We start from the raw sequence: 27,381 nt of genomic DNA, 5'->3' as shown, positions 1-27,381 counted from the left end.
TAATCTGATGGTGAGAGGCAAGCACAGGAACCTAAGCAACAGAAACCAAGACTACATGGCACCATCGGAGCCCAATTCTCCCACCAAAGCAAACACGGAATATCCAAACACACCAGAAAAGCAAGATCTAGATTTAAAATCACATTTGATCATGATGCTGGAGGACTTCAAGAAAGACGTGAAGAACTCCCTTAGAGAAACACAGGAAAACATTAATAAACAAGTAGAAGCCTACAGAGAGGAATCGCAAAAATCCCTGAAAGAATTCCAGGAAATTATAAATAAACAAGTAGAAGCCCATAGAGAGGAGTCACAAAAATCCCTGAAAGAATTCCAGGAAAACACAATCAAAGAGTTGAAGGAATTGAAAATGGAAATAGAAGCAATCAAGAAAGAACACATGGAAACAACCCTGGATATAGAAAACCAAAAGAAGAGACAAGGAGCTGTAGATATGAGCTTCACCAACAGAATACAAGAGATGGAAGAGAGAATCTCAGGAGCAGAAGATGCCATAGAAATCATTGACTCAACTGTCAAAGATAATGTAAAGCAGAAAAAGCTACTGGTCCAAAACATACAGGAAATCCAGGACTCAATGAGAAGATCAAACCTAAGGATAATAGGTATAGAAGAGAGTGAAGACTCCCAGCTCAAAGGACCAGTAAATACCTTCAACAAAATCATAGAAGAAAACTTCCCTAACGTAAAAAAAGAGATACCCATAGGCATACAAGAAGCCTACAGAACTCCAAATAGATTGGACCAGAAAAGAAACACCTCCCGTCACATAATAGTCAAAACACCAAACGCACAAAATAAAGAAAGAATATTAAAAGCAGTAGGGAAAAAGGTCAAGTAACATGTAAAGGCAGACCTATCAGAATCACACCAGACTTCTCGCCAAAAACTATGAAGGCCAGAAGATCCTGGACTGATGTCATACAGACCCTAAGAGAACACAAATGCCAGCCCAGGTTACTGTATCCTGCAAAACTCTCAATTAACATAGATGGAGAAACCAAGATATTCCATGACAAAACCAAATTTACACAATATCTTTCTGCAAATCCAGCACTACAAAGGATAATAAAGGGTAAAGCCCAACATAAGGAGGCAAGCTATACCCTAGAAGAAGCAAGAAACTAATCGTCTTGGCAACGAAACAAAGAGAAGAAAAGCACACAAATATAACCTCATATCCAAATATGAATATAACAGGAAGCAATAATCAGTATTCCTTAATATCTCTCAACATCAATGGCCTCAACTCCCCAATAAAAAGACATAGATTAACAAACTGGATACGCAACGAGGACCCTGCATTCTGCTGCCTACAGGAAACACACCTCAGAGACAAAGACAGACACTACCTCAGAGTGAAAGGCTGGAAAACAACTTTCCAAGCAAATGGTCAGAAGAAGAAAGCTGGAGTAGCCATTCTCTGAGTTCCTGTTTTTTTTTAACTTGAGTATTTCTTATATACATTTCAAGTGTTATTCCCTTTCCCGGTTTCCAGGCAAACATCCCCCTCCCCCCTCCCCTTCCTTATGGGTGTTCCCCTCCCAACCCTCCCCCCATTGCCGCCCTCCCCCCATAGTCTAGTTCACTGGGGGTTCAGTCTTAGCAGGACCCAGGGCTTCCCCTTCCACTGGTGCTCTTACTAGGCTATTCATTGCTACCTATGAGGTCAGAGTCCAGGGTCAGTCCATGCATAGCCTTTGGATAGTGGCTTAGTCCCTGGAAGCTCTGGTTGCTTGTCATTGTTGTTCATATGGGGTCTCAAGCTCCTTCAAGCTCTTCCAGTCCTTTCTCTGATTCCTTCAATGGGGGTCCTATTCTTAGTTCAGTGGTTTGCTGCTGGCATTCGCCTCTATATTTGCTGTATTCTGGCTGTGTCTCTCAGGAGAGATCTACATCCAGGATCCTGTCGGCCTGCACTTCTTTGCTTCATCCATCTTGTCTAATTGGGTGGCTGTATATGTATGGGCCACATATGGGGCAGGCTCTGAATGGGTGTTCCTTCTGCCTCTGTTTTAATCTTTGCCTCTCTATTCCCTGCCAAGGGTATTCTTGTTCCCCTTTTAAAGAAGGAGTGAAGCTTTCACATTTTGATCATCCGTTTTGAGTTTCATGTGTTCTGTACATCTAGGGTAATTCAAGCATTTGGACTAATAGCCACTTATCAATGAGTGCATACCATGTGTGTTTTTCAGTCATTGGGTGCCTCACTCAGGATGGTATTTTCCAGTTCCAACCATTTGCCTATGAATTTCAAAAAGTCATTGTTATTGATAGATGAGTAATATTCTATTGTGTAGATGTACCACATTTTCTGTATCCATTCCTCTGTTGAAGGGCATCTGGGTTCTTTCCAGCTTCTAGCTAATATAAATAAGGCTGCTATGAACATAGTGGAGCACGTGTCTTTTTTATATGTTGGGGCATCTTTTGTGTATACGCCCAAGAGAGGTATAGCTGGATCCTCAGGCAGTTCAATGTCCAATTTTCTGAGGATCCTCCAGACTGATTTCCAGAATGGTTGTACCAGTCTGCAATCCCACCAACAATGGAGGAATGATCCTCTTCTCCACATCCTTGCCAGCATTTACTATCACCTGAGTTTTTGATCTTAGCCATTCTCACTGGTGTGAGGTGAAATCTCAGGGTTGTTTTGATTTGCATTTCCCTTATGACTAAAGATGTTGAACATTTCTTTAGGTGTTTCTAAGCCATTCGGCATTCCTCAGCTGTGAATTCTTTGTTTAGCTCTGAACCCCATTTTTCATAGGGTTATTTGTCTCCCTGCAGTCTAACTTCTTAAGTTCTTTGTATATTTTGGATAAGCCCTTTATCTGTTGTACGATTGGGAAAGATCTTTTCCCAATCTGTTGGTTGCCCTTTTGTCCTAACCATAGTGTCCTTTGCCTTACAGAATCTTTGCAGTTTTATTGATCCTCTTTATTGATTCTTGATCTTAGAGCATAAGCCTTTGTTGTTTTGTTCAGGAAATTTTTCCAGTGCCCATGTGTTTGAGATGCTACCCCAGTTTTTCTTCTATTAGTTTTAGTGTATCTGGTTTGATGTGGAGGTCCTTGATCCACTTGGACTTAAGCTTTTTAAAGGGTGATAAGCATGGATCGATCTGCATTCTTCTACGTGTTGACCTCCAGTTGAACCAGCACCGTTTACTGAAAATGCTATCTTTTTTCCATTGGATGGTTTTGGCTCCTTTGTGAAAAATCAAGTGCCCATAGGTGTTTGGGTTCATTTCTGGGTCTTTAGTTCTATTCCACTGGTCTGTCTGTCTGTCTCTGTACCAATACCATGCAGTTTTTATCACTATTGCTCTGTAATACTGCTTGAGTTCAGGGATAGTGATTCCCCCTGAAGTCCTTTTAGTGTTGAGGATAGTTTTAGCTACCCTGGGTTTTTTATTATTCCAGATGAATTTGCAAATTTTTCTGTCTAACTCTTTGAAGAATTGGATTGGTATTTTGATGGGGATTGCATTGAATCTGTAGATCGCTTTTGGTAAAATGGACATTTTTACTATATTAATCCTGCCAATCCATGAGCATAGAAGATCTTTCCATCTTTTGAGGTCTTCTTTAATTTCTTTCTTCAGAGGCTTGAAGTTCTTATTGTACAAATCTTTTACTTGCTTGGTTAAAGTCACACCGAGGTACTTTATATTAGTTGGGAATATTATGAAGGGTGTCGTTTCCCTAATTTCTTTCTCGGCTTGTTTCTCTTTTGTGTAGAGGAAGGTTACTGATTTATTTGAGTTAATTTTATACCCAACCAGTTTGCTGAAGTTGTTTATCAGCTTTATTAGTTCTCTGGTGGACCTTTTGGGATCACTTAAATATACTATCATATCATCTGCAAATAGTGATATTTTGACTTCTTCTTTTCCAATCTGTATCCCCTTGATCTCCTTTTGTTATCTGATTGCTCTGGCTAGATCTTCAAGAAATATATTGAATAAGTACGATCAATTTACATGCTTCTTCATGCAACTCACTAGTTAGGTCAGTATCCCCAAACAATGATACATTGACTTGTTCCTTTCCAATTTTTATCACTCTGATCTCCTTTTGTTGTCTAAGTGTTCTAGGTAGAACTTTGAGTATTACATTGGATACCTATGGAAAGAGTGAAGAGCCTTGCCTTATTCCTGATTTTAGTCAGATTATCTCAAGCTTCTCTCCTTTTATTTTGAAGTTGTTTGTTGTTTGTAGTATGTTGCTTTTGTTACGTTTACGTATGTGCCTTAATTCTTGATTCTTCTGAGTATTTTAACATGAAGGGTTATTGTATTTTATCAAAGACTTTTTCAGCATCTAATGAGATGATCATGTGAAATTTTCTTTGAGTCTGATTAAATAGTGAATTTCAATGATGGTTTTACACACATTGAACCATCCCTGAATCCCTGGATCCCTCCATCCCTGCATCTGTGCATCCCTGAATCCCTGGATCCCTCTATCTCTGCATCCGTTCATCCCTGCATCACTGCATCCCTGCAGTCCTGCATCCCTACATCCATGCATCCCGGCATCCCTGGATCCCTCCATTCCTGCATCACTGCATCCCTGCAGCCCTGCATCCGTGCATCCCTGCAGCCCTGTATTCCTGCATTCCTGAATCCCTGGTATGAAGCTTACTTGATCATGGTGAATGTCATTTTGATAACATCTCCAAGCATTACATATGCAGACACACTTATTGTTCAATTTATTTAATAAACTGTTTTTAGCAATATTCTTCTTAACTCTTAATGATTTATTCAGTGTATTTTAGAAATATTGATCCCTCCTGCAATATTTTTTCTACCTTCCTATATCCTTCTTTCAAACTTTGAGGTTTTTTTCTTTGTTTCTTTTTTCCCCCTTCAAATATAATGTATGTTGCCAAGCTTGTCTTGCAAGTGCAGATTACCCTGTAAAGTGGCAGACACGCTGGGAATCATATTATTAAAGTAATACCTCTTTCAGTAGTTATCAAGTGAAAATAGCTTCTCAGACAGTGGTAGAACTTCTCTCCAACTTTATCCTAAACTTCTCTGTACTTAAATTTTGTGTGACTGAGTTTTTGTATGTCTGGTGCATGCTGTTACAGTCATTGACTTCATGGGTACAACCGCCCTTTTCTGTCTTGGAAACCCTGTCTCCTTGATATTATTGAACACCTCTTGGTCTTACAAGTTTTTTCCATTTATTTGGCCAAGATTTTTGAGTTTGTGGAGAGGAGTGTGATGTACATGGCCCATTTAGAGCTAAATCTTGCACTGTCTCTCTTTTTCTTCCTTTCTTTCAGCTGAGGGGAAATTCTTCGGTTTTAATGGCCATCTACCTTAATGAAAAGCTAAGGTAATGAGGTCTGAAAAATACCAAAATCTGTGGGCATAACTCTATGTCTTAGGAGGCATGGTAATACTATACCAGTTTTGCAGAATGTTAGTATTGGTTTATTCCTAGGGCCTATGACTTATCTAGCTACTGGTCCTTGTGCCCCTCCCAATACGTGTTCCATCTCTTTGAACAGGCCCTAGATCAAAGTAGAAAATGGTTAACTAATTACATAACAGTCTTATTTAAACATTATGCACAGTCTTATAACTTTTATAAATGAGTAATATTTATTTTATTTAATAGAGGTGAATAATAAACAAGAAATCATAAAAATGAGTATTTGTTAGTTAAAACTCAGTAATATCTTTAGTCTGAAGATACTTGATACAGAATTTCAATCAAATTGCAGATGATGTTATCATGTTGATGATTGTTCTCCTATTTTCACAATCATTTAAAACACTTATGAAAATGATATTCATTTTATTAGTATTATTAGCTAATAAAGTTTTTGATGAGGACAAAGAACAGAACTGGTTTATCAACTTAGAATAAGAGCCTCAAAACCAGTTACGCTTCTTAGTCATGATAACCAAATCTGTCTTGCTCTGAGTCCAGGTAACTCAGCATTTTCATTTTTGTGAATATTGAAATACCAAACAGGATAGGAGGAAACCTAAGACATTGCGTTCATGATCTCCATTCTTGCTTTTGGTTGTTTATATGTTTTACCTAAGAACTTAGTTAGAACAACAACACACAATCTAACAGAAATCAGATACTTCATGAGTGCTAGAAGGTGTGTCCAAACTTCAATCATGATTGAGAGTCACAGGAACACTCAAGGCTCTTAGATTCAACTTACACTCTTACCCCCAGGCCTCAATCCAGCAAACCTTTTTTTTTTTCTTTTATTAACTTGAGTAATTCTTATTTACATTTCGAATGTTATTCCCTTTCCTGGTTTCCAGGCCAACATCCCCCTAATCCTCCCCCTCCCCTTTTTTATGGGTGTTCCCTATTACCGCCCTCCCCCCAACAGTCACATTCACTGGGGGTTCAGTCTCAGCAGGACCAAGGGCTTCCTCTTCCACTGGTCCAGCAAACCGTTTTAAGTCCTAAATTGGAACCCTCAATAGCAAACATTTCATGAGATCTGTCTTTGTTCTAAAGGAGAACAGATTGTTTTTCTTTTTAAAATTTTAAAATTTTCTTAAATTTATACTTTTAATAAAACTCCCTTCTGAAAATCAATTTCTTTTTTTCTATGAATTTAAGTCCTTAATTATTGAAACAAAGTACCAAGAAACTGTGTTGTCTTTGTCGCTGTTAATACTATGTCACGTACCCTGCAGAGTTATTGCTGACAGCAAATAAAAAAGCCTCTGTCTATTCTAGTATGCCTTCTTTCCTGTATATTTTTTATTACATATATTTCTTTTTTCCTTCTCGGTACATGACTCAAATATAAGTGAGAAATAGCTAACCTATTTAAATTTGAGGTGTTGGCCTTCCTAAGAAGCATCTTAGAATGTTGGACATGTTAAAATTCTTATCAATACTTCTGCTTAATGTAAATTATGAAATAGAAATGATAACAATACTGCTTTAAATGACTGTGATGGTAAAAATAATATTAATAAACATTTCCAAGAAAGGCAAAAATGTTAAATATGTTATTAAACTCATAACCAAGATGACATTTTCTAGATATGTGAAAGCAAACGAGAGTTCAAAACAAGTTTGGCATGAAAGATTTTACCCGATAACAGTCTGTGAGTATGAGAGCCAAAGTGGGACTTTAATGATCAACTTTAATGTTGATCTAGCCAAAATTCATCTTCACAGGGCAAAAATACCCTCTTCATTGCAGCATGGGAGTTGGATACAGATGCACACTATGTATGTGCTGGGAGCACTTAGCAAACACACTCATAAAAATAGTGAATCAAAGCCCTTTAAACTTGAAGATATTTCTACAGGCAATCCCCAGAAGAGGAGTGTTTGCTTCCACAGGAAGCAATCCCACTGAAAATTAGCTCTCACAAGTTTCCTAAAAATATAGATAGTATGACAAAGTGTCAGGAAAGCAGCAGGCTAAACCATTTAAAGTGCAATAACCAGTAAAGAAAAGCAGGCTACTGAAAGATTTAAATGTAATTATATTTTAAATGTTAAAAGGGAGTTCCAATACTAGCCAGGAGAGTGTTCTGAATTATACTAGTGTCTTGTGAAAGGTAGCTACGAAAGGTGCAGGTGCATTGTATTCCTGCATATGTGGGCATTCACAGGTGAGCATTTGTGAAATGCGTTTAGAAAATTTTGACATTAAGGTAGCCAGTCTCCAAGAAAGGAAGGACTTGGGGCAGCTGGAGTTCGAGCAGAAAACAGCAGAGAAGAAATACCACCAAACACAGTGGTTAGAAAAGGACACTGTGAAAAATGGCAGTGATTTGGAAGACAAAGATCGAATACATGGGTTATGAAAGAAGTAAGTAAAAATGTGTGGGCTTTATTATCAAGGTGTCTTCACTATATATGAAAGAATTCATCCAAAGGTGACAGCATTTTAAAAACAACAGCATAAAAACAAATAACGGTAAGTTATCATTTTCTGCAATTCTAAATATTTAAACAATATTTGTCTCTTTAAGATGTGAGTAAAGAAAAAGGTAATTTTAACCTGAAAATAAAATTTCTCACACTCAGAATTTCAGTGGAAGAAAATGTGGGAGTAAGAGAGGAGAAATGGAGCAAATGGCAGGTATTCCTTATTTTCATAGATTTCCCTTTAATGTTAAACCAATTGATTGAGGTTCTCTGCCAATCCTAAGCTAGGAAAGGTGCTAGGCGGCAGTTTTACCTCACACCATATGGTTGCTTTAATGAAGGGGCTTGTTTTGTTTTGTTTTCCCTTCTCTATTATATTTGTATACTCTTTGCATTATTTTAATCTCTTTCATTAATGTGACCTATAAAGACCTATAAAGACGTTTTACTGACCTATAAAGACATTTACTTTGGTTAGGTAGCATAAATATTTTGAGGCTCTCTGATGCTTTCTTATCTTCATGAGTTTGTTCTAACTCATGGTTTTAACAATTCTACTTCTCCTTAACTGTTACACCATTAAAATGATGCCCAGAATGCTGACGAATAATCCCCAGAACAGATTCTAAGTGCTCAAGTGGATAAAATTGGAGAGAGTTCTCAGCTAAAAAGTAAGAAAACCTAAAAGTGTTTAATTAAGCTAATTCAAGAAGTCAGGACACTTTAAAAGGGTAAACTGAATAAAGTCTGCACATTTGTGTTGGGTTACCTTGTGTGAATGCAAAGAAAGACAAATGAAGTAACAACTCCATTGAAAATATGAACGTTTGCAACAGTGTTTTTGCTGATATAAAGGAACTTCTGCTGCTCATTAAAGGATACCAGTTAAAGTAACCACAAAATAGCCTTAATAATTTAGGCTAACTGCAACCAAAATCTCTATTTCCTTTAATTCTGGAGAGTCCAAGAAACAGTAAAAGATACAAAAGAGAAGTCTGAGGCTACGGACATCTGTTTATAACTGACAAAATAGCCATCTCTATGATATAAACGTACTAAGAAAAATAATGCTGATAAAGCTACTGTATCAAATGACCCAGATATAGCTTTAATCCCTGTCAGATGACTAGCTAAAAAAGCATATTTTCAGTATGTGTTAAGATGCACATATAATATAAGAAAGCATAATTTAGGAGTTTTACAGAAAGAAAAGTCTTCACAGGAAAAAGAGACATTAAGTTCAGAGTTGATTTTTCTTAGTTAATATTCTTATATTCTAAGTACACCAAGTAGTTTGCATATGTATACTGAAATTTAAAAATTGTGCAGAACAGTATGTCTCTTACTGAATACAGTTAGTTAGCTTATTCGTATTCTTACTGTCTTTTGATAAACCTCAGTGAGCATAAAGACATGAAAACAGTAATATAAATTTACATGAGTTGTGTGTTAGGGTCATGACATCTCTATCATAATAGTCATTCTGTATTGGTAGCTAAAAACTTTTATAAAGATTTAACTTGGGGTAGGAGTAGGTGAATGAGGATGGGAGCATTCTAGTGGAGGCATGGGGAGTGGGGGGTGGTATGGGACAGGGTTGAAGGGGGATAACTAAACGGAACCCCCTTTAGGGAATTAGAGAAAGGATTGAAAGAGCTGAAGGTGCTTGCAACTCAATAAGAACAACAATGCCAACCAAGCAGAGCTTCCTGGGACTAAAACACTACCCAAAGATTACATATGAACTGACCCAGGGCTCCAACTGCATATGTAGCAGAGGATGGCTTTCTTGGCCACCAGTGGAAGGGGAAGCCCTTGGTCCTGCCAAGGTTGGAGCCCCAGTTGCAGTGGAATGTTGGAGGGAGGGTGCTAAAGGAGGGTGGATGGTGGGAACAACCATATAGGGGAGAGGGAAGGGATAGGGGGCTTATGGACAGAAAACCAGGAAAGGGAATAACATTTGAAATGTAATTAAAGAAATATATCCAATAAAAATGAAATGTAAATACGTAAAATATATGAGAAAAATAAAATTTAAAAATATTTAATTTTGCTAAGGTTGTATTCTTTTGATATATTTTATCAAAGCAAATTAAAAATATCCTCCCAGAAAATGTAATAAGTTTGTTTCTAACTGACAGAAATTTCCACATGTTTGTGACATATAGTCTGTCTGCCCCCCCCCCCTCTCTCTCTTTCTAGCTGGTTATTTTTCTTTTTAAGGGAACTAAGCAGGAGTTAAGAACGATGGGATAAAAGGGGTCTGTGGTCTGTGGAAAGGACTAGGAGCAGTGATGGGGAGGAAGCTGCTATCAAAATCTTATTGAAACAACTCATTACATCTTTCATTAAGGCAATTTAATGCATGATATGGATGAGAACATTAAATAGTATAAAATTTTTTGAAGTCGTTCCTTCTGATCATGAGAATGGCCCTGTGATGTCAGTATACACTGGAAGAAGTCATAGTAGAGATGCTGAAAAGATCGAGATAAAACTATACAGATTCAGAACATGAAAACATGATCTAATTAGGAGCAAACCACTGAGCTGAGAATGGGATCCCCATTGGAGAAATTAGAGAAAGGACTGAAAGAGATGAAGGGGCTTGCGACCCCATAAGAACAACAATGCCAACCAACCAAAGCTTCCATTGACTAAACCACTATCCAAAGACGATACATGGACTGACCCTGGGCTCCAACTGCATATGTAACATTGAATAGACTTGCTGTGGCACAAGTGGAAGGGTCCTGCTAAGGTTGGACCCCCAGTGTAGGGGATTGTTTGGGGTAGTAATGGGGGGTGGATGGGTAGGGGGAGACCCATATAGAAGTGGAGGGCAGATTAGGGGGCTGATGGACTTGAAACCAGGAAAGGGAATAACACTCGAAATATAAATAAGAAATACCCAATTTAATAAAAATGGGAAAATTTTAATACAGGGAAAAATTTACTTAATAAGGTTATTATATTATATTGATTGGAAAATAAGCCCATCTCCTGTTTAATGATGTATGAATATTGGTACATGACAAAAAACAGACTCATGGTTCTATATGAATCTACATGCTAGCACTTTGGAATGTGTAGACAGTAGGACAGAAGTCCTGAGGATAAATGTAATAAGAAGGCATCCTGAAAATGGAGAAATGTTTGAAGGGAAGAAGAGTCAGTCAATCAAGGCAGAAAATGTCAATCTTCTTTTCTGTCAGGAAATTGGAAGCAACTGCACTTTTCAGCAACCATTTCCCTGATTAATCTACATTTCTTAGCTCCCATGAAAATCTACCAAGAAAAGGTTGACATTCACTGAAAGTGATCTACATTTGTGTCATAACAATACTTTTTTTCTATATAAAGTATAAATATTTATTTCAGGCTTTAGATCCCAATCAATTTCAAAATACAAAATCTGTTATCTCCTAAGAGTAGCTGCAGCCTCCATGTTGGGATGGTCTCACAGAGGCAGCACATTTCATCAGACTTAGTGAGAGTAAGTCCCTGATTCCCAGCACAGCCCAGCCTTAGGAAGGGAAAGAAAAACTCACCACCAGGGGGCTGAACAAATGCACATGCACTAATGTAAAGGAGCAGGTAAACCTTGGCAAATTGGCTTTTTTTTTTAAGTTTGTTTTGTGGGGTTTTTTTTGTTTGTTTGTTTTGTTGGGGTTTTTTCCCCATTTTATTTTGCTACCCAATATATGCAGCACTTGTGGACTCCCAGTGGGCTCCCAGCTTTAAACACAATGTCTTAGACAGACTAATTCTTTAAGAATCTAGAAACAGACAAAGGTAGTTTGCTGTGAACACTCTGCAGAGATGAGGTGAGGGGAGGTTTGAGGGGTGGTGGCTGTTTTTAAAAAAGAATCAATAGAGTGATGGAGGGAAGAATGCAAGGATTCAGACATTCTGTAGAGGGAACTTCCTCTCCAGTAAGATCCATAAAAGGAAGCAAACTGAGAGGTGCAAGGGGAGTGAGTCAGCAGGAGCTGTTTGGTTCCCATCCCATGAATAAGTTTTTTCTGAGTGGCCACTGTAGATCCCCACTTGCTCCCCTCCCTTTGGCCTGAGGTGTCAGGGCAGTACAGGGAACTGAAGGAACATGTCACGACTCTCCTCATTTCCAGAGTCGTCATCATCATCATAACAGTAGGCATCTTCTTCCTCCACATCTTCGTCATCAATGTCGTCGTCATACAGGTCATCATAGAGCAAATCTGAGCTGTTGTCATTGGAAGGCACTTTAGTTTTGGTGCAGTATTCTGCCAGGGTTGTGGGGAATTTCACTCCATCCTTTTCTGCTTCAGCTTTCGTGGCTGAGGCCTGTTTCCTAATGATCTCAGCATACTCCTTGTCCTTTCTTCGCTGTCCCTCCATTTCCTGAACATGACTGAAGCATCCACATTAGCTGGAGAAAAGGTGTTGGGCTCATTAAGCAGGGAGATTACACTCAGCAGGACAGTCCACACATTCTGAGTAGGATTCCACCTTTCAGAGGGCAGCTCTCCACTCTGTGGGTCATCTACAGAGATGAAGGGTTGAAATGCATATATCTCCATTCTCAGAGATGCTGGGGTGCCACATTTTGGTCAAGAATCTGAAGGTAGGTGGTGGATATGGGTAGTCAATAGGAAATTTAATATATGCCTTGAAATAGCCGCCTTCGTAGGGGTTGTTAGGGGGTCTGAAGATAGCCACCTCCCAGTTTTAGAGATCTGACTCATCCACCAGTGTGATCTGGAAGCCCTCCACCGGTGCCTCCTGCAGGGATTTCATCTCAAGCATCAGGGCTTATACTTTTAAACTATGACCTATAATTGTTAATGGGCTTCAGTGTGTTGAAATATAAATTTCCATATGTACAGAGAAATTTAAGACATAGTGTTATTGTTTATTTTGATATGTATGTTTGAGTTTTAGTAGTTTGAAATGCAGCCTCCTATAAATGAGAAGTGTACCCGTCTTGAGGTGATAAGTCAATGTAGAAAACTTACTGTCCTATGAGAGTCCATCTTTATAAATTATTAATGGGCATTGTGGAAATTGTACATTTCTTATATTAAGTTAGGAAAACTAGAAGTGATAATTTACATAAGTTTCAAAGTATTTGAACAATATTACACACACATATATATGAAATATATACATATATCTGAAATATATACATATATATGAAATACATATATACATGAAATATATGTGTATATATATTGAAATATATAATATATGTACATGTATATATGAAATATATATACATATATATGAAATATACATATATATGAAATATCCAAAAGGATATGCATGGTATGTACTCACTGCTAAGTGATATTATCCAAAAAGTACAGAATGCCCGGTATAAAACCCAGAGATTGTGAAAAGCTTAACAAGAAGGAAGACCCAAGTGAGGATGTTCATAAAAGAGGGAAGTAAATAATCACCAGAGGCAGAAGGAGGGAGAGACCTGAGTAGGAGAGGAGAGGGGGAGGAGAACAGGATATGGTATAGAGGAGACAGGAGAGTAGTCCGGAGGACCAGGAAAATGAAAGGAAATATTCAGACCTCAGGGGTAAGAGATAGGAGTGGTCCTTTAGAAAGTTACCTGAGACCTAGAATTGTTCCTGTCTAAAACAAAATGGAACAGAGAATGAAGGAAAGGCAGTCTAGTGACGAGGCCAACTTGGGATCCATCTCATGAGAGGGCACCAAGGCCTGACACTCCTATGCTATGATGTGCTGGCAGATGGGAGCCTGGCATGGTTGTCCCCTGAAATGGCCTACCAGCAGCTGCCTGAGACAGAGGCAGATACCTGCATCCAACCATTGAACTGAATTCAGGGACCCCTATGGTTCAGTACAGAGAAGGATTGAAGGAGCTGAAGGGAGAGAGGCCCATAGGAAGACCAGCATCTCAAGTTACCTGAACACCTGAGAGCTCCCTGAGACTGACCCACCAACCAGAGTATAGACAGACTGATCTGTGGCCTCAGGCACATAGATAGCTGAAGAATGCCAGATCTGGCTTCAGTGGGAGAAAATGTGGCTAATCTTTAAGAGTCTTCAGGCCCTTAGGGGGATCTCTGGGGAAGGGGTAGACCACTCTCTTGGAGCCAAGAGGTAAGGGAAATGAGATGAAGGAATTGTAGGAGGGGGCACTGGGAGACAGGGCAACATCTAGAACATAAATAAATAATTAATTAAAATAGGAATTACCAGATGTCATCATTCTAACTGATACGATCTTAGAATTTACCTGACACAAATCTTAGGCTTTCCGAATATTTTGCTAAATTTCTGAAAATATGAATGTGTCCAAAATGATTAATACTTCACAAAATATTAATGGAGAATGCAAAATGTAACCTAATGTGGCTATTAAGAAACTTTTCTGCAAATGAATGAACAATTGGATATTAGTCATGCCTACTATATCACAAATTTTCATATTTGCTATTATGTTTCAATATCAATAGTGTGTAATATATTTAATGTACTTAATATTGTCACATTTATTCAAGGAAGCTGATAAGAAGTATACTTATCAATTGGTCACTTATTTAATATGAAGCACAAACTATATGTAATATTACTCATGTATTTTAATTGTATTCTACCTTAAGATTGAGGTTTAAAAATAATTACAATTTGTATATCATTTAGAATTTTACAAAAATTTAAGCATTTGTACTCAAAAATAAAAAATTTGTAGCAATGTCACCATAGATTATGTATGTGTAGGCCATTTTCATAAATCTTAAATGCATTAATAAAAGCACTGAAGCATTATGCAGGAAATTCAAAAAGGTATCAATAAATTATCTAACTTTAACTAGTTGTCGAACAACTTAATGCAATCTTGAATAGTTAGAAATTTATTGCTTTAAAAGATCATCTCTGTATAATTTAAATTATTTTTAAATGATGTTACTTACTCTCAGCTTTAATTAAATTTATCAATGAACTATCTTTATGTTACAGCTCTAAGAGAATATTGTATTCATTTTTATTTGTGCTGCACATAGCATCAATATTACAAATTCAATATAACATTTCTTGCTTAAGAGAATACTAAAATTTAGCCAATAGGACATTTACATAAAGAAATAATATAACAGCTTATATTTATAATGCCATAATTATGCTATGTTGTTCAGTTTCAAAATATGTATTATATCAATACTGGTAAAACATAAAATTGAACCTATAAAATAGAGAAAATAACAGTAAAAGCATATTGTTCCAAGACTGGATATTGCTTGAGATCTATTAAATGTTTTAACTATGTCCTCAATCTCATTAATCTCATTTATTTTTCTTCTAATGATATCTTCTGTATGCATTTGTGCATAATGTTTTTAAATTTTACTTTAATAAATATTTATGTATTTATTTTTATTTTTTTCTTTATGTTTCAAATGTTATCCCCCTTCCCAGTTTCCCCTCCACAAACCCTCTATCACTTACTCTTTCCTTCCCTCTTGCCTCTGTGAAGGTGCTCCCCACTTGCCCACCCACTCCAGTCTCAGAGCCCTAGCTTTCCCCTATTCTGGGAAAGTCATTAAGCCTCCACAGGACCAAGGTGCTCCCCTCCCAGTAATGCCAGATAAGACAACTCTGCTACATATACAGCTGGAGGCATGGGTACCCTAAATATGATCTTTGGTTGTTGGTTTAGTTCCTGGGAGTTCTGGGGGCTCTGGTTGGTTGATATTGTTTTTCCCACGAGGTTGCAAACCCCTCCAGCCCCTTATGTCCTTTCTCTAACTCCTCAATTGGTGTCCGTACACTCAGTCCTATGTTAGACTTTATATATCATCATCTGTATTAGTCCGGCTCTGGCAGAATCTCTCAGGGCACAGCTATACAGGACTCCTGTCAGTAAGCACTTTTTGGCATCAGCACTAATATCTGGGTTTGGTGATAAGATGGATCCATGGTGGGGCAGAAACCCAAGAAGAAAGTTTACATAAAAGTGTGGATGTTACACTACTGCTCAGTAGGGGGAAGAGAATAAACTCTGGGAAGTAGAGGGAGAGAGGGATCCCGGAGGGAGAGAGGAGAGGGAGGGAAAAAGGGAGGCCAGTTCAAATATGGGAGATGGGGAAAAGTGCAGAGGGTCAGGAATTTGAAAGTAGATGTGTACCAGTGAGGAAGTGGGGAATGGGGTATCAGGGACCCAAGAGGTTCCCAGTTCCCAATAGGGAGAACTTTAGCCAAAATACCCAACAAAGAGGATATAGAACCTGTAGAGAACATATTCAATGGATCGGCATAGCCCCCAGTTGAGGGATGGGGCCACCTGCCCACCTCAAAAATATTAATCCAGAATTCCTCCTGTCAAAAGAAAATGCAGAGACAAAGAATGGAGCAGAAACTGAAGGAAAGGCCATTCTGAGACTGTCTCACCTAGCTAGGGATCCATCCCATCCAATAAACGATTTAAATATTTGAAAATTTCACAATGCACACACACACACACAACACACACACACACACACACACACACCACACACACACACACACACACACACACACACACACACCTCCCCCTCCAGGTAACTCCCTGCAGATCCATTCTCATCTCTCTCTTCAGCAAACTTTATGTCTTTTCAATTTTTTTTCAATTACTAACCTCAACTCTAAATTCTTCTGCTCATATGTCTTGATGTGAGAGCAACAACCTTGGTCTATTAAGTACCTTACACTTCCAGAAAACTAAATCCCTCTCCCAGATAACTTCATATCTTCATAGCTTCTTAGGAAATTTTGAGGGTTCATTAATGTCTTCTGTTCCCATTTTAGAATGGATGGATTGATATTCTATCAGCAACAATCATACTTGCTGACATGTGAGTAGCAGTCCAAAATTTACAGAAGACATGATTTTACTCCAATTTTTTCCCAAAATCTTACTGTTAAAATTTTCCTCTTCCTCTTCTACTTCTACTTAACCTTAGAGAAAGAGTGTGGTATAGATGATCATTTTGCACTTGAGGGCTACACAGTCATGTATCTTCTTCATTTTGACCAGCTACAAGTTTTGTCATTAAGCCCCTATGTTCTCTTAAAAGGTCTCAGAACTGTACAAATTTATGGTTAGACAGCTAAATATTTAGAGGGTAATTTTATACTCCTATTTTAGTGAAATAATGGTAGTAGATTTCTCCTTGGAGTCTATGTGCTCTCCAATCCTGAGTATTTACCCATATTTTCAGTAATAGACATGCATTTTTTTTCCGGAAGAATGAATAGAACTAAAATTGAATTTTTTAAAAAAAATCTGATTTTCTCCTTAGAATTCACATCATTATTTCATCAAAGAGCATATCTTGCTATTTCAGTCATTATTAAAGTTCATAGGTTTTACGGTTGAATAAAACTGTTGACTTGTATTCCCAAGCAAGCCCTATAATATCTTCCATTGCTAAGGGAGCTTTGAAGAATAGTTGAGGCTTCTAGGCCAGTGCCAAGTTTGTTTCTCCATGTTCTTTGACCAATGTTTTGGTGTATTCAGTGATGATGTTTCAAGGTTGACAAATAAGAGCAAAACATGATATGAGGGGGAGAAGGAGAACTAATGGAAGTTTAGATGTTTAAGTGGGGAAAGGAATAAGAGGGTTGGAACTTGGGGAAAAGATACCTAACTCTAAATATATTTGAAAAACAGTGTGGTGTCTTACAATTTTATATGTGTTACATATACACACACATAGGTGAAAATCTCTAAGAGGTATCCTACAAAAGATCTTACACAACTCCCAGAAACCCTAGGTTACCAATGGTGTGTGAATAATACCACCTTCAAATTCATGGTAAGAAGTTTCTCACACATCATCCAGTTTAGGATACTGCTATTGTTCTTCATTACTGAGAAGTAACTGATGAATTTAGATACGTTATTTTGGAGAGTAAATATCAGAAAGCCAGACTGGCATATATGTGCTTATGTGTGTGTATGATTTATTGTGTCTATGAAATTTGTCAGATAAGGTAACTGCTTAGTCATTCAAGTTATGCATTTTTCCAGAAATATAATCATTATTATGTTTGAAACATATTTAAATTTTATGAATATAATTTTATTTGTAAGGTAATTACACACTTGTACACAAATTATAACTGGTTATGGGATCACATTTCTGTGGATTTGTGAAGTTGACTTAACTTACAAGACCTTCATGTTTCTCTTAGTGAATGATCTCAAACAGTGACTTTGGAAAGCACTTTCGTTACATTCTCACTGATCCATAAAGATTTAATTGCTCCATATGCTGCAAATTCAGTGCTAGCTGGAGTGCAATCAGTAGTTTGCATATCTCTGATTACCAGATTTCTTTGGGAATATTTAATTAATGTTTTAAAATAATTGAACACTCTTCTGTTAAGTGATAATGTTTCCCTCATCCTCTATTTCACGGTCAACAACCCCTCCTGTGCTATGATGAAGGACCACAGAGGCACATAAATTGAATGGTCATTTTAAATCTCACTTGCTTGGCAACTTGCTTGCAATTTTATTTTTTTTCTAAGTAAACTAAAAAAACAAAAAGAGTTTTGCAAGAAAGTACTATTTCATTGATATATTTTTCAACCTACTTTGTGAATTAATATATTATTAGGAAAATGTTAGTGTTACTGAATTCATAAAAACCAATGAAGCTTATGATTTATGACCTTAGAAATATAGAATATTATACAGTTAAAATATTCTGACAGTAATTATTTTGCCTATATCTATAAAACACAGAAAAATACCAAGAGGTTTCTGAATATAAAAGGTCAGAAACGTGAACAGAGGTTCATATATCAGCTATTATTTTTTTTCATGAAAACTTGCCCAACTTAGACCACAGAACTTTAAAAGATTATGTGAAAGTAAGGAACTGAATTTTTATCTACCTTGATATTTGCTGTTGTTATACAAATGGAATAATTTGGGACTGTTGGCTGGTTTGAAGTCTGGTTGCCTGCAAATATTTTGATATGCCTCCCAGGCAGACCTATAACTGCAACTCATGACCTCAGCCCAGTTGCATAATAAAATTACAGACAGGCCACAATACTGAACTCTAATATTTCCTGTTAATATTAAAATCAAATCAATGCATGTTTTATTTTCAGATAAAGCTATGCCTTTACAGCACAATGTGAAAATTCATGACTATGATCTTGAGTGAATTTGATGGGTAGGACTGTTACGTGTTTCTCTCCATTTACAACTTCTTTGTTATCTTCTGGTACCATGAAAGGTAGTCTCCAGGGAGGCTGAATTCAGGTTAATTCCTGCTCAGAGGACTTTTTTTTTTAATTTTACGGTATCTTCTGCAATAAAGATTTACCTTCCACCTCTAGGGAAAAACAAGAGCAATTGCAACCTCTGGGATTCACTTGGACAACTCTAATTAACAATTCAAAAAGTATGTATTCTTTGTCATGTTGGGAATACATATATATATATATATATATGCTAGAAAATTAATAGTATAATTCTTTATGGCTTTATCAGACCTGCCATAATTTTTTTAACAACTTCAGTCATTATTTTCCCGCCTCCATCTGTAATTAGAAACTGGAGAGAAGAAAAGAATGCAGTTTTGAAAAGCAATGAAATAGTTTGAAAACTTAGTTTTTTATCACAATATGTAGACAAAGATTGAGATAAATCTTGTGGAATTAGGAAATTATGACTGTGAGTGCATTCATACATAAGCCAAGTGTTCTGTGTGTAATGTAACATGTCAAGAGTACCAGCAGGGTCCTACACAGGAAGAATTGGAAACTAGAATGGTTGATAGAAAAGAGATCTGATGAGAATCAGGTATAGATTAGACGTAAGATTTTTTTTAATTCAATCTCTCTCTCTCTCTCTCTCTCTCTCTCTCTCTCTCTCTCTCTCTCTCTCTCTCTCTCATACTCCAGATTTTATCCTCTTCCTAGTCCATCCTCTGACTGTTCCACATTCCATACCTCCTCCCCAACCCCTGTCTCCAGGAGGATGTTTTCACCCCCACCCCCTTCCCCACCAGACATCTAAACTCCCTGGGGCCCCCAGTCTCTTGAGTGTTAGGTGCATCTTCTGTGACTAAACCCAGACCCAGCAGTCCTCTGCTGTATATGTGTTGGGGACCTCATATCAGCTGGTGTATACTGCCAGGTTGTTGGTCCAGTGTCAGAGATCATGGTGGTCCAAATTAATTGAGACTGCTGGTCCTCCTATAGTGCAGCCCTCCTCCTCAGCCTTTTCCAGCTTTTCCCTAATTCAACCACAGTGCTCAGCAGCTCCTGTCCATTGGTTGGGTGTAAATATCTGCACCTGACTCAACTGCTTGCTGCTTAAGATTCCTTCAGTTCTGATTTGTTTCATTTCAGAAGATAGAATGAAGAGGAGAGTGCATAGAGTCATCTACTTTTAGTGTTTCTTTGAAACAAAGTAGATGACTGAAACAGCTCTAGACTGTGGAAGACTGCAAAGAATTATCTAATGAAATACCCAGATCTGCATATAGGTGAAGACTTGGTTCCTCCAGAGCAAATTTTCACCTAACATCCTTGCTCCATTTATTTCTAGTGAGTAGTGTATTGGAACCAAGGCAACAGCTCAGCCACATGGCCTGCCTAGGCATAGTGACAGTGTGATATTAGTATGTTATGGCACAATAAAGACCAATATTTTTTACTAGACTCAGCTTTACTTCATAACATATTTTTATTGGATATATTTCTTTACTTATATTTCAAATGTTATTCCCTTTCCTTGTCCATAAGTCTCCTATCCCCTCCTGCTCCCCCATAAGGGTGTCCCCCCATCCATCCCTCCTTACCACCCCCCTGACATTCCCCGGCACTGGGGGTCCAACCTTGGCAGGACCAAGGGCTACTCTTTCTACTGGTACCCAACAAGGCTACATATGCAGTTGGAGCCATGGGTCAGTCCATATATAGTCCTTGGGGAGTGGTTTAGTCCCTGGACATTCTGGTTGGTTGGCATTCTTGTTCTAATGGAGTTGCAAACACCTTCAGCTCTTTCAATCCTTTCTCTAGCCCCCCTAAAGGGAGTCCCATTCCCAGCTCAGTAGTTTGCTGCTAGCTAGGGTTTGCCTCTGTATTTGACATGCTCTGGTTGTATCTCTCAGGAGAGATCTATATCCGGTTCCTGTCAGCATAAAATATTTTAATTCTTCTGCTAAACTAAAGCTTAACTGTAGCATTTAAACCTCAGGGGTTACTTAACTCAACTTAGAACAATAAAACCTAGTCAAAGAAAAACAATGTATTTCAGAAAATTTAAAATTTGCATGTAGTACATCAGAATAATGTAATTATAATTAAGAAAAATAGCCTTCACATATTAGTAATGTGATTCTGGTGCATATTTGTGTGTGAATACATATGTGTTATGTTATGGACTACTACAGCAAGGATACAAAATACATCAGTAGTCAAGAAAAAAGCACAGCCTATATGATTGCCTTTAATATTCCATATGTTAAAAAAATTAAGGTTTTACTTTTTGTTCAACTTTTATACTATGGTCACATATGTTTAATTTAATCATGAAAAATAAAAAATATTACAAAAATATTGTTTGAAAAATGAAACTTATCTTCAACCAGTAAAATTCTTCTATTCTGTCTTAATATGCATGTGTGATGTACAATTTTCCTTAATAAGATCTACTGAGAATATAGAGAACAAAATTTTATCTTGGTTCATAGAATACACTCAATTAAATCCTCATAGAATGTCATTTAAAAATATTGATGTAAATATGGAGATATAATTAATGTGCATTTTTAGAAAAAATATCATTTTCTATGCATAGATTTTTATAATTGAATAATGGCTACATAAAACCTATCATGGTCTCTATTTTTCCTCCTGAGTAATGAGATTAAAATATTCATAATCATAATCATTAGAAAAATATGAATTTGAAACAGTAATCAAGATAGTTGTCCATTTGCAATAATTCTTTTGTATAATTAATTTCAATATCTCCCCTCTCACTCTATTCCTTTCTCTCTTCTCTGTCCCTCTCTCTCTCATATACACACAAAAACACATACACCCACATGCACATGCATACACATTCAAAACTTTATTTTCTGTGTTTGGATTTTACAAATCCTTTCAGAACTACAACTTTGGCCTTGGTTATGTGTACACTAACAGGACACCTATACCAAAGTAAAACATCCAGTGTTAATATGAATCACCTAGTCTGTGCAAATTCTTGGTATAGTAATTTTTACAGTCTGTGCCACAGTAAAAAACATGGCAGGCGGTATTGGGCTCCATGCTGCACTTGAATAACTAATCTCCATAAGCACAGTAAGAAAACTCATTACCCGACAACATATGTGGACACATCATTTCAGGATGCCATATGCTTCTAAGACACATATAAAATAATTATCACAGCTAGTCCCAGATAGTATCATGTGTGTTTCGTTGAGTTTTAGCTAGGAGGCTTAATTATACCATTATCGTTTCATTCCTTTTATGTTTCTTCCATCTCCAGTCACTTTGTTCTCATTATCGCTGGTGGTTTTATTTTCTAGCAACAGTCTTTTCTCTTTATCCTTGGCCCTGGAGAAAGGAAATAAGGTGATAGTTTCTTATCCCTACACCATAGCTTTAATTTATTGCACTCTTGGTTACTTTATTGGAAACAATTATCTTCTGTGGAATTCTTTTGTAGATGTTCTTATTCTTTTTCCTATACTTTTTTAAAAACTAATTTCCCTTTCATTATTTTCATGAATCCTTGTAACTTTGGTTTATTCTGGTTGTATAGAGTCATCCAAGTCTTCTTTCTTCCTTCCTTCCTTTCTTTCTTTTTTCTCTTTCTTTCTTTCTTCTTCCTTCCTTTCTTCCTTTTGTCTTTCTCCTTTCTTTCCTTCCTTCCTTTTTCTTCCTTCTTTCGTTCCTTCTTTCTTTTCTTCTTTCTTTCCTTCTTTTTTATCCTTTCTTTCTCTCTTTCTTTCTCTTTCTTTCTTTCTTTTTCTCTCTAATGTTTCCTAGATTTAAAATTGTATGAGTCATATAACCCCCAAGTTAGTTTTACTTATATAATATTTACAACAAACACAAATAATACAAGCATCTACTTTAAAATATTGACCATTGGAACGTAACAAAAATTTACAATCAAAGAGTCAGTGATGTCTCCAGTACAGGAGTCTCAGCATTGATTACTATTAAGCCACAGGCACTGGACATTCAAACCTAGAGGATGTACATCTGAGTCAGTGTTCTCACACTTCCTTCAACTATGAAGAATTCCAAGCACAATTATACCTCATCATATTGCTATGCTGGATGAATAATCTGGTATGAAATTTTGTAAAAGTAACTTTTATTCTCCAGATGTAATTATCTTGGTGGTTTACTTTTGAAAAAGTTGGATTGTTCTTGGCTTCAAACTAACTATGGAGATTACTTCTAATCCTTTGGGATCTTCTCATTCTTTGGTTTGTTCTATTTTCACCTGGAACCTGTCTCTCTAAAACCGCTCCCTACTTCTCTTGGCTCTCCTCTAAATCCCTCTCCTGTTTGTTCTCTTAAGTATTCTCTCTTTCCAACGCTGTTCTTGTAAGCATATCCTATCTCTGGCTTATTTTGTTAAATCTTTCTTTGATTCATCATTCATTGCCTTTTTCTTTCAAACATGGCTCTTTCCTTCTACAAATCAATTTTTCAGCTTGGCAGGGCTGTCGTCTGAGAGGCCCTTGCAGCAGCTGACTGAGACAGAGGTAGATACTTACACCCAACCATTGAACTGAAGTCAGGGACCCCTAATATTTAATTAGGGGAAGGATTGAAGAAGCTGAAGGGGAGAACTACCCTGTAGGAAGACCAGCAGTCTCAACTAACCCAGAGGCCAGGGCACCCCCAGACACTGAGCAACTAACCAGGAGCATACACTGGCCTGTCTCATTATATAGGATGAAGAACTCTGAGAAGGGGTACACGGAGCTGGGCAACTTTTAAAATGTAAATAAATAAAATAATTAAAAGAAATATTTATTCCATAAAGAAAAAGTAGAGAACTTGTGAGGTGGGAAGGGAAAGAGCAGGTGAGTTCTGTTAGGGAGGAAGCACCATCTGGGAGGGTACTGGGAGGAGGAATATGATAAGGAACTGTTGGAGGGGGGCCAAGAGGGGAAACGACTGGAATATAAATAAATAAATAAATAAAAAAGAGCACCCACAGTGCTCCAAAAAGTATCTGGAGAAAGAAAAATATAGAAGAAAAACGATATATTTGTATTCAAACCAGAGAGATTAAAAGTGTGTGATAAGGACATGTATTCAAGCCTGACAGCAGACCTAAAAGGTCTTTGGATGTGTCCTGTTGAGTTTGATACCCCAGGGAAAGAGAATGCTTTGGGAAGGGAAGGGTGAAAGGGTAGGTAAGGGAGGTGTAGGTAGGTAACTAGAAAGGGGGATAGGGTTAAGGACTCTGAGAAGGGGTTCCTGGAGCTGGGCAACTTTTAAAATACGAATAAATAAAATAATTAAAAGAAATATTTCTTCCATAAAGAAAAATGTAGAAAAATAAAAGGTCTTTGGATGTGATCCTTTGCCAGAGCAAAGGTTAATTTATTCATCAGTAAACTTCAGAGAGGGCAATTATACCCGGCAAATAAAAGTCACTTTTGTGAATCTGGATAGAACAATAATTTCTTCTTTAGAACAAAGAGCTCCAGGTGTAGTTTGCTGATTAACTTAGCATATGTGAGTAGGAATTAAAGACTTTAGATGTTTTCATGACAATCATAGTTTGCCTAAGCACATCTGGCTGTGGTTACATGGAATGGACTATTTGATAAGGTCAGGATTTCAATGCCACTACAACCTCCCTGAACGTTTTTGATGCATTAGCACTTTCCTGTTCATGGTCTGATTCCATGGTAAAAGGAAGAGCGATTTTATTTGTTCATTGGAATAGACTAGAGGTACATCATTTTGCAATTAGAATGTAATTTAGGACTTGGGAGAAAAGATCAGCTCCTTCCTAGCACATTTTCCTATCCCACATAACGTGCCCCATGTTTCCATTAATGGTACAGCATGCAGAACAAGAGCACTGTTAAGGGAATAGTACCTATTCTTGAATAAAAATTGGTCTTGGGATTTTCTTGTTCTTGCTGCATTATTTTAATGCAAACAAGGCCTGGACAATATAATTTTTAAATTGTGGTAAACAAATGGTCAGCTTCATTAAAATCGGCATGTTCTTATTTTTAATTTGAAGCATTTGATAAAGCCACAATCTATTTCTATGTTCCCTTTATTTAGAGAGGAATTGTGCCAATTTGTTGATGTTTGCAGAAATGATGTCACTTGACAGTTAGACAGGAGAATGACATATGATTCCTCGTGAAGAACAGTTGTTCTGGCAATGAGGAATGGGCACTAGCAGTTGCAGAAAGACACGTTGCTAACAAGATCTTTTATATGAAAAATAAACAATTGCTGCTTAAATTATATGAATACCCAAAAGAAAAACACTCAAAATAAAAAACCTCACACATTTGTAATTTACAAATATAATATCCACAAAGGTCATATCAATTTACAGTCCCACCAGCAATATTTACATGAACTGTCAAAAACTGCCAGCATTGTTAATTAGTCTTTGCCAATTGGTTAGTACAGATTATTTCTGGATATGTTTCACTTTTATTGTTGTGTATTGCTGTGATATCACTCACTTGTAATTTTAGTAAATGTAACAATATAAAGAAGTGGAAGTTCATTTTTGTATCAAAAATGGTAATGTAAATCAGGTTTTTCTTTGAAAAGTCTTTCTTTTTTCTTTCTTTCTTTCTCTCTTTCTGGGGTGCTATTTCTTTCTTTCTTTTTTACACACCCAAGATAAGTAGACCATAGAAAATAGTACTACCTTAGGAACAAGCTATACCACTCCTGGGCATATACCTAAAGGATGCTCTAACATATAACACGGACACAGGCTCCAATATCTTCATAGCAGCTGTATTTTTAATAGCCAGAAGCTAGAAAGAACCCAGATGCCCTTCCACAGAGGAATAGATTCAGAAAATGTGGTACATTTAGACAATGGAGAACTACTCAGCTATTAAAAACAACGTCTTCCTGAAATTTGCAAGTAAATGGATAGAACTAGAAAATATGCTGTGTGAGGTAATCAAGTCACAAAAGAACACACACGTTATGTACTCATTGAGAAGTGGATATTAGGCAAAAGGCTCAGAATATGAATGATACAACTTACAGACTGTATGGAGCTCAACAAGAGGGAAGATCAAAGTGTAGATCCTTCAGTTCTACTTAGAAAGGGGAGCAAAAGTACTCACAGGAAGTAGAGAGTGGGAGGAAGACAAGTGATTCTTTAAAACTGATTTCTCTTCCTGTCTTTTTTCTTTGTTTTCTTCTTTTACTTTCAATTTTTTCCTATCACTTTTGTGTTTTACACAGAACTGCATACAGGCCACTCAAGGTTTACATCACTAAATTATCTATCGAATACTTTTTTGTTTTACTCAAATGCAATGTATTTGAATTTATAAAATATTAGATTATAAGTGTCACTGTTCAGAATGAGAAGGGGTACAGTACTGGATAACAGATATATTCAAATCATGAAATACATTTAAATTTTGAAAAGTTGCCCTTCTGTAAACGGCTTTCTTTCCTTTTTTTTTTAATTTTTAAATTTTGTTTATAATCCCATCTTTACCCTTCACAGGCTGCTCTCTGACTGTTCCACATCCTACATCTCCCACACAACTTTCAAAGGTTATCCTCCCCTAAACTCTTATCCTCACCCTGTCAACCTTTTCACTTCTTGGGGTCTCAAGTCTTTTGAAGGTTAGGTGCATCTTCTCTCACTGAGTCAAAACTGGCAGTCCTCTGTTGTATATGTGTTGGGCACCTCATATCAGTTGGTGTATGCTGCCTGGTTGGTGGCTCTAGGTTGGAAAGGGAACAGGGAAGGGAAGAGAAAATCATGATCAGGTATTGGGTTGGGGGCAGGACTAATGCCCTGGATGCCAGCAGAAAGACTCAAAACAGCAACCTTGGGAAGCAGGAGGTGAGGGGGCCCTCTTTAATGAACCAGAGACCTGGGAAGTGAGAGACTCTCAAGACTCAAAGACCTCAGATAATATTTTCCTACAGTGGAGAGAGGGAACTTGTAGAGTCCACCTCCAGAAGAAAGACAGGGAAACATGTGGAAAGATGGGGTTGCCATCCCATAGTCAAAAACTCTGACCCAGAATTGTTCCTTTCTGAAAAAACTAGAAAGTCAAAAATGGAGAAGCACCTGAGAGAACGAAGGTCCAGTGACAGACCCAAAATGGGTTCCAGGATAAGGGGAGGCCCCATGACCTGACAATATTACTGATGCTATGTTGTGCTTACAAACAGGAGCCTAGCATGACAACCCTTCAAAAGGCCCAACAAACAGTGGAAAGAGTCAGATGCA

General features: G+C 37.3%; 1 pseudogene; it reads right to left on the bottom strand.

The window, feature by feature from the left end:
* Positions 1-11,984: 11,984 nt before the first annotated feature.
* The window catches only part of Ube2r2-ps1 (ubiquitin-conjugating enzyme E2R 2, pseudogene 1), a 58,715-nt pseudogene continuing 43,318 nt past the window's right edge, over positions 11,985-27,381 (bottom strand).

The sequence above is a fragment of the Rattus norvegicus genome, chromosome 2, assembly GCF_021556685.1.
Source record: "Rattus norvegicus strain SHRSP/BbbUtx chromosome 2, alternate assembly SHRSP_T2T, whole genome shotgun sequence".
NCBI lineage: Eukaryota > Metazoa > Chordata > Mammalia > Rodentia > Muridae > Rattus > Rattus norvegicus.
This window is presented reverse-complemented; position numbering and strand designations above follow the sequence as displayed.